Source organism: Tiliqua scincoides, chromosome 3, assembly GCF_035046505.1.
Source record: "Tiliqua scincoides isolate rTilSci1 chromosome 3, rTilSci1.hap2, whole genome shotgun sequence".
Lineage (NCBI taxonomy): Eukaryota > Metazoa > Chordata > Lepidosauria > Squamata > Scincidae > Tiliqua > Tiliqua scincoides.
The window spans coordinates 65943215-65952105 of NC_089823.1; the positions used below are offsets into that span (position 1 = coordinate 65943215).

Consider the following 8891-nt stretch of genomic DNA (forward strand, 5'->3'; position numbering starts at 1 on the left):
TTCTCTGCTTAGTCATTTTTGTATGAAATGTACCTGTTTTATGATTACAGGTAGGGGAGGCCAGGCCACGCCTCCTCCAGCCTCCATACTTTTAGCAGAACGTCCAAATAGCATCTATGCACGTACAGTTTGTAGACCTTTAGGTTGTGTCCATGTGGCTTGCAAACCCTGCATTTTGCAAGATTCTCAGTACACACACAGAGCCTGTGCATTACAGTTGTATGTGCCTAGGTTTTATTCACCTTCAGATCAATATGCACATGCCCGATCTCGTCTGATCTCGGAAGCTAAGCAGGGTCAGGCCTGGTTAGTACTTGGATGGGAGACCGCCTGGGAATACCAGGTGCTGTAGGCTTATTCCATAGTCTTTCAAGACTGAAAGTTGCCAACCATTTTTCAAGGTGAAGTACAGCAGCTGCAATGTCCCTCCCTCTTCCCTTCCACACATTCAATGAACATGGATACATTGTGTGAAAAGGGTTTTCTTTCTACCTTTTTCTTAATTAACCCTTTTCTTCCTAATTCTGTGCAGTCCACAGGTGTACACATTTGGTCCCTGTTGCATATATGCAACGTTGGGCAGAAATGGCTTAAAGACATTCCAGGCATCTTTATGGTAAAATACAGTTGTTACCAAACTTGCCACTAATACTCATAAGAGTCATGGTTCAGCACTCCTTTTGGCACTGATAAGTTATTTTGTGTGTATTCCCTGTATCATTGGTGGCTGAACTATCAGCCTCCTGACTTCCAACTATGACAAACTGACCTACGTGCTCCACTCATATTTGAAAAGAACTTTGGTTTCTATGCCCGCTCTGCTTATTTCAATGATAAGTGGGTTGAAGGATGCTGACCTGGGCTGTGGAATGGGGAAAGATTCCCCACTCTTTGTGGCTCTGTGCACTCTTGATAGGGGGAGATTTAGGTTGAGGGTGAGGGAAGGGTATCTTTAGAAGCTCTGTCTGATCATATGTCTAAATGTGAGTCATAATTAGGAAGAGGGGACAAGCCGGCCTGGCCAGATCACCAATGCCACCCAAACAAGCCGACATAATGCTGTCCCCATTCACAATCCCTGCATCAACCCCCCCATTACTGCCACCTCTCCACAAAAAGTTTTTTAAAAATCTTGCGTGTGCATTAGTGTGCGCCTGCCCAAAGGTAGCTGGAGGGGGAAGAAGAGAGCCATGCCTGACACAAACACCCTGCTGCTGCTACCACCCCCAAAAAGAAAACAAATTGCATGCACATCAGTGCACACTTGCCTACCTGCTTACAGGTAACTGGAGGGGCAGGCTGAGTTTGGCATGAACCACCCTTCTGCAGGGGAAGGGAAGAGAAAAGCAAGCTGAACAGAACCAAATTGCCTTCCTACCTTTTTCTTATCTTCAGCTGCCCTGGACACCACCTCCTTGCTCACTCACGTCTTGTTTAAAATGACCAGGAAGAGCAGAGCATGCTGGGAACAGGATCCAAGTGAGCAAAGAGGCTGCATCCAGGGCTGCTAAAGCTATGGGTAAGAGAAAGGGGAGAGAAGCTCTGCCTCTCCTGGTCCAAGCAGCCAGGGGCAGGGAGATTGAGAGGCAGCAGCCATGGCTGCGTTTCCCAAGAAGAAGAAGGGGGCTGCTGTGGCCCAGATCATCTAACCACCCATTTTGAGTAAGCAGGAAAGCAGTGGGAACTGGAGCGCCTCCATCTGTAACAGGAGAGAAAAAGTGGCAGGAAGATGCGGGGTATCTACCCCCATCTCACCACCTCCGCTTGTCCACATGAAGGCTTCAGGTTGCCTCATCCATGAGGCAGCCCTCGGAATAAGAAAGTAGTGGTGTTGAGATTTCTCGTTTTTATATCTTGTGACTTTTTTCTCTGATTACTTTGAATATGTCTGTCATTATATGGTTTAGCGACAAGTGGTGCCTGATTAGATTGATGTGAACTGGTCCCTGCCATTGCTCTACAGGTGAATTGCCTATTGAGGAAAATCCACAGTCATTAAGAAACACTAACATTCTTTTGGGAAATCCTGGATTCTAATCAGACATCACTATAGGCATCTCTCCCACCCGTTCACGGTAATCAAGCAGCAAATTCACTATAATTGCTGCCAGGATCTCTTCCCTTTACTTTCACCATGCATATGAGCTAAAACTGTGAGCCCTTTGGAAACTGGGATTTTTACCTTATAGACAAATCTGAATAAACAAATTGACATTTTTCACATCCCCTGTTGATTGTCCAATAAACTCCTTTCATCACAGAAAATACTTTATTTTTAACTACAAATAAATACGTTATTTCATCTAAAGTACTCTCTTCTTTCCCTCCACTGCCCCTGTATTGCTCAATTACAGAGGGAGTACATCTCCCCTGCATCTGAGGCCCTGCACTGAAGAAGGAAGCATGTGCCCAGTATAGATATATTACAATATGCAAGGTTCATGCTGCAGAGGGTCAAGTATGACCACAGTTCCGTAGGTCCGTAAGCAATAGTACTACCACATTCTGGACAAATCATAAACAACGGAGAAGTATGTAGACGGAATGAATAGAATCAAGCTTGTCATTATGCAGTGACAAGTTCAGCCTGGGTGACAAGGTCAGCCTGGGATACATCAGATGTACCTTGTTTACAAACTGTTCTCTTAAAATCTTTCGGGGGTCACTCTGGGGCTTGAACTCTTGGGCCTCTCAGGGTCTGCAGCTGGCACTGTGTTCATAGGCCTCTCAAGCCAGCTTCCTACACAGAAGTGAATAGGAGATTCATTTTTTTTAAGTATCATTTTTGATATTTTAAAATATCATTAATGTAGATTCATTTTTAAGTATCATTTTTTCATTGATACTTATAACAAAGTGTTTGTAAAAGTGTGTGTGTGTGTTTTCAGGGGGAAAAAACAGTTATGTGAGATAAGCAATGTTGGGGTGTAACAGAATACAAAATGCAGTCAGCCAGCATCTTACACAAGGGTTAGGTTTTGAAGTCAGGGTAAAAGGGGAAAATTGTGAATAATCAAAACTGTCTCAAATCTGTAAAATTTGTCCTGCCTTTTTAAGAACTAAAATCATACAGTAAGTAGTATGAGTGACATGTGAGAACTGAAATGACTAAGGGAACAGCAGCTTCATTCTCTGTCTCACACTAACTCTGGGGCAAAAACATAGTAAGAGGAATGGCTGGCAAAATCACCTATACTGTTTACACTGTTGTTTTTCTGTTGTTGTTTTTTCTGTTTGCTGAGCATGTATACTTGAATTCGTGTAAGTAAAGCGTATGTAAGATGCAGGCCAACTGTACACCACTCTTATTGGCTTATTATAGAACTCTTTTAGGATTGTTGGGAAAGAGATGTGATTGGTTTACAGAAGTCAAAAGAACATAAGAACAGCCCCACTGGATCAGGCCATAGGCCCATCTAGTCCAGCTTCCTGTATCTCACATGGTATTGGCAACCTTCAGTCTCGAAAGACTATGGTATCGCGCTCTGAAAGGTGGTTCTGGAACAGCGTCTAGTGTGGCTGAAAAGGCCAATCCGGGAGTGACAATCCCTTCCACACCGGGAGCAAGTGCAGTCTGTCCCTGGTCTGTCTCCCAGGCTATGGGCCTTCCTTCTTTGCCTCTTTGCCTCAGACTGCTGGCAAAGTGTCTCTTCAAACTGGGAAAGGCCATGCTACACAGCCTGCCTCCAAGCGGACCGCTCAGAGGCCATGGTTTCCCACTTGTTGAGGTCCATCCCTAAGGCCTTCAGATCCCTCTTGCAGATGCCCTTGTATCACATCACCTATAGGGCGCTTTCCTTGCACGAGTTCTCCATAGAGGAGATCCTTTGGGATCCGCCCATCATCCATTCTCACGACATGACCGAGCCAACGCAGGCGTCTCTGTTTCAGCAGTGCATACATGCTAAGGATTCCAGCACGTTCCAGGACTGTGTTGTTAGGAACTTTGTCCTGCCAGGTGATGCCGAGAAAGCGCCGGAGGCAGCGCATGTGGAAAGCGTTCAGTTTCCTTTCCTGTTGTGAGCGGAGAGTCCATGACTCGCTGCAGTACAGAAGTATACTCAGGACGCAAGCTCTGTAGACCTGGATCTTGGTATGTTCCGTCAGCTTCTTGTTGGACCAGACTCTCTTTGTGAGTCTGGAAAATGTGTATCTCACAGCGGCCCACCAAATGCCAAGAAACCTGCATCCTGGTGTCCTCCCTTGCATCTGACATAGCCCATTTCTAAAATCAGGAGGTTGCACATACACATCATGGCTTGTAACCTGTAATGGATTTTTCCTCCAGAAACTTTCCAATCCCCTTTTAAAGGCATCCAGGCCAGATGCCGTCACCACATCTTGTGGCAAGGAGTTCCACAGACCAACCACACGTGGAGTAAAAAAATATTTTCTTTTGTCTGTTCTAACTCTCCCAACACTCAATTTTAGTGGATGTCTGCTGGTTCTGGTGTTATGTGAGAGTGTAAAGAGCATCTCTCTATCCACTTTATCCTTTCCATGCATAATTTTGTATGTCTCAATCATGTCTCCCCTCAGGCGTCTCTTTTCTAGGCTGAAGAGGCCCAAACGCCATAGCCTTTCCTCATAAGGAAGGTCCCCCTGCCAAGCAATCATCTTAGTTGCTCTCTTTTGCACCTTTTCCATTTCCACTATGTCCTTTTTCAGATGTGGCAACCAGAACTGGACACAATACTGCAGGTGTGGCCTTACCATCCATTTGTACAATGGCATTATAATATTATCCGTTTTGTTCTCAATACCTTTTCTAATGATCCCAAGCATAGAATTGGCCTTCTTCACTGCTGCCGCACATTGGGTCGACACTTTCATTGACCTGTCCACCACCACCCCAAGATCTCTCTCCTGATCTGACACAAACAGCTCAGAACCCATTAGCCTATATGTGAAGTTTTGATTTTTTGCCCCTATGTGCATGACTTTACACTTACTGACATTGAAGTCTGGTGACAAGGGAAAATATTGACATAGTGGGCATAACGGAAACCTGGTGGAATGCGGAGAATCAGTGGGATACCGCAATCCCGGGCTATAAACTCTACAGGAGGGACAGGCAGGGGCGTGTTGGAGGTGGGGTGGCCCTTTATGTTAAGGAAGGGATAGAATCCAGCAAAGTAGAGATTGAAGGTGGGTCCGACTCCACCGTAGAATCTCTGTGGGTTAAATTACCAGGCTCGTGCAGCGATGTAATACTGGGGGTGTGCTATCCAGACCAGAAATCTGATGGGGACCTTGAAATGAGGAAACAGATCAGGGAGGTGACAAGGAGGGACAGGGTTGTAATCATGGGGAACTTCAATTGTCCTCATATTGACTGGGTCAATTTGTGTTCTGGTCATGATAAGGAAACCGGATTTCTTGACGTGCTAAATGACTGTGGCTTAGATCAGCTAGTCACGGAGTCCACCAGAGGACAGGTGACTCTGGATTTAATTTTGTGCGGTACGCAGGACCTGGTTAGAGATGTAAACGTTACTGAGCCATTGGGGAACAGTGATCATGCTGCGATCCGTTTTGACGTGCACGTTGGGGGAAGAATACCAGGCAAATCTCTAACAAAAACCCTTGACTTCCGACGGGCGGACTTCCCTCAAATGAGGAGGCTGGTTAGAAGGAGGTTGAAAGGGAGGGTAAAAAGAGTCCAATCTCTCCAGAGTGCATGGAGGCTGCTTAAAACAACAGTAATAGAGGCCCAGCAGAGGTGTATACCGCAAAGAAAGAAGGGTTCCACTAAATCCAGGAGGGTGCCCGCATGGCTAACCAGCCAAGTTAGAGAGGCTGTGAAGGGCAAGGAAGCTTCCTTCCGTAAATGGAAGTCTTGCCCTAATGAGGAGAATAAAAAGGAACATAAACTGTGGCAAAAGAAATGTAAGAAGGTGATATGGGAGGCCAAGCGAGACTATGAGGAACGCATGGCCAGCAACATTAAGGGGAACAATAAAAGCTTCTTCAAATATGTTAGAAGCAGGAAACCCGCCAGAGAAGCGGTTGGCCCTCTGGATGGTGAGGGAGGGAAAGGGGAGATAAAAGGAGACTTAGAGATGGCAGAGAAATTAAATGAGTTCTTTGCATCTGTCTTCACGGCAGAAGACCTCGGGCAGATACCGCTGCCTGAATGGCCCCTCCTGACCGAGGAGTTAAGTCAGATAGAGGTTAAAAGAGAAGATGTTTCAGACCTCATTGATAAATTAAAGATCAATAAGTCACCGGGCCCTGATGGCATCCACCCAAGAGTTATTAAGGAATTGAAGAATGAAGTTGCAGATCTCTTGACTAAGGTATGCAACTTGTCCCTCAAAACGGCCATGGTGCCAGAAGATTGGAGGATAGCAAATGTCACGCCTATTTTTAAAAAGGGAAAGAGGGGGGACCCGGGAAACTATAGGCCGGTCAGCCTAACATCCATACCGGGTAAGATGGTGGAATGCCTCATCAAAGATAGGATCTCAAAACACATAGACGAACAGGCCTTGCTGAGGGAGAGTCAGCATGGCTTCTGTAAGGGTAAGTCTTGCCTCACGAACCTTATAGAATTATTTGAAAAGGTCAACAGGCATGTGGATGCGGGAGAACCTGTGGACATTATATATCTGGACTTTCAGAAGGCGTTTGACACGGTCCCTCACCAAAGGCTACTGAAAAAACTCCACAGTCAGGGAATTAGAGGACAGGTCCTCTCGTGGATTGAGAACTGGTTGGAGGCCAGGAAGCAGAGAGTGGGTGTCAATGGGCAATTTTCACAATGGAGAGAGGTGAAAAGCGGTGTGCCCCAAGGATCTGTCCTGGGACCGGTGCTTTTCAACCTCTTCATAAATGACCTGGAGACAGGGTTGAGCAGTGAAGTGGCTAAGTTTGCAGATGACACCAAACTTTTCCGAGTGGTAAAGACCAGAAGTGATTGTGAGGAGCTCCAGAAGGATCTCTCCAGACTGGCAGAATGGGCAGCAAAATGGCAGATGCGCTTCAATGTCAGTAAGTGTAAAGTCATGCACATTGGGGCAAAAAATCAAAACTTTAGATATAGGCTGATGGGTTCTGAGCTGTCTGTGACAGATCAGGAGAGAGATCTTGGGGTGGTGGTGGACAGGTCGATGAAAGTGTCGACCCAATGTGCGGTGGCAGTGAAGAAGGCCAATTCTATGCTTGGGATCATTAGGAAGGGTATTGAGAACAAAATGGCTAGTATTATAATGCCGTTGTACAAATCGATGGTAAGGCCACACCTGGAGTATTGTGTCCAGTTCTGGTCGCCGCATCTCAAAAAAGACATAGTGGAAATGGAAAAGGTGCAAAAGAGAGCGACTAAGATGATTACGGGGCTGGGGCACCTTCCTTATGAGGAAAGGCTACGGCGTTTGGGCCTCTTCAGCCTAGAAAAGAGACACTTGAGGGGGGACATGATTGAGACATACAAAATTATGCAGGGGATGGACAGAGTGGATAGGGAGATGCTCTTTACACTCTCACATAATACCAGAACCAGGGGACATCCACTAAAATTGAGTGTTGGGCGGGTTAGGACAGACAAAAGAAAATATTTCTTTACTCAGCGCGTGGTCGGTCTGTGGAACTCCTTGCCACAGGATGTGGTGCTGGCGTCTAGCCTAGACGCCTTTAAAAGGGGATTGGACGAGTTTCTGGAGGAAAAATCCATTATGGGGTACAGGCCATGATGAGTATGCGCAACCTCCTGATTTTAGGAATGGGTTAAGTCAGAATGCCAGATGTAGGGGAGGGCACCAGGATGAGGTCTCTTGTTATCTGGTGTGCTCCCTGGGGCATTTGGTGGGCCGCTGTGAGATACAGGAAGCTGGACTAGATGGGCCTATGGCCTGATCCAGTGGGGCTGTTCTTATGTTCTTATGTTCTTATGAAGCGCATCTGCCATTTTGTTGCCCATTCTGCCAGTCTGGAGAGATCCTTCTAGAGCTCCTCACAATCACTTCTGGTCTTCACCACTTGGAAAAGTTTGGTGTCGTCCGCAAACTTTGCAACCTCACTGCTCAATCCTGTCTCCAGGTCATTTATGAAGAGGTTGAAAAGCACCGGTCCCAGGACAGATCCTTGGGGCACACCACTTTTCACTTCTCTCCATTGTGAAAATTGCCCATTGACACCCACTCTCTGTTTCCTGGCCTTCAAGCAGTTCTCAATCCATGAGAGGACCTGTCCTCTAATTCCCTGACTGTGGAGTTTTTTCAGTAGCCTTTGCTGAGGAACCGTGTCGAACACCTTCTGTAAGTCCAGATATACAATGTCTACGGATTCTCCCACATCCACATGCCTGTTGACCTTTTCAAATAATTCTATAAGGTTCGTGAGGCAAGACTTACCTGTACAGAAGCCATGCTGATTCTCCCTCAGCAAGGCCTGTTCATCCATGTGTTTTGAGATTCTATCTTTGATGAGGCATTCCACCATCTTACTCGGTATAGATGTTAGGCTGACCGGCCTATTGTTTCCCGGGTCCCCCCTCTTTCCCTTTTTAAAGATCGGTATGACATTTGCTATCCTCCAATCTTCTGGCACTGTGGCCGTTTTGAGGGACAAGTTTCATATTTTAGTCAAGAGATCAGCAACTTCATTCTTCAGTTCCTTAATAACTCTTGGGTGGATGCCATCAGGGCCTGGTGACTTATTGATCTTTAATTTATCAATGAGGTCTGAAACATCTTCTCTTTCAACCTCTATCTGACTTAATTCCTTGGTCAGGAGGGGCCATTCAGGCAGCGGTATCTGCCCGAGGTCTTCTGCCTTGAAGACAGATGCAAAGAACTCATTTAATTTCTCTGCCATCTCTAAGTCTCCTTTTATCTCCCCTCTCCCTCCCTCACCATCCAGAGGGCCAACCGCTTCTCTGGCGGGTTTCC

The 8891-nt window shown here is 46.2% G+C and overlaps 1 pseudogene; it reads left to right on the top strand.

Annotated features, from left to right (window-relative positions):
• Positions 1-240: 240 nt before the first annotated feature.
• Positions 241-355, top strand: LOC136646765 (5S ribosomal RNA; annotated as a pseudogene).
• Positions 356-8891: the final 8536 nt, after the last annotated feature.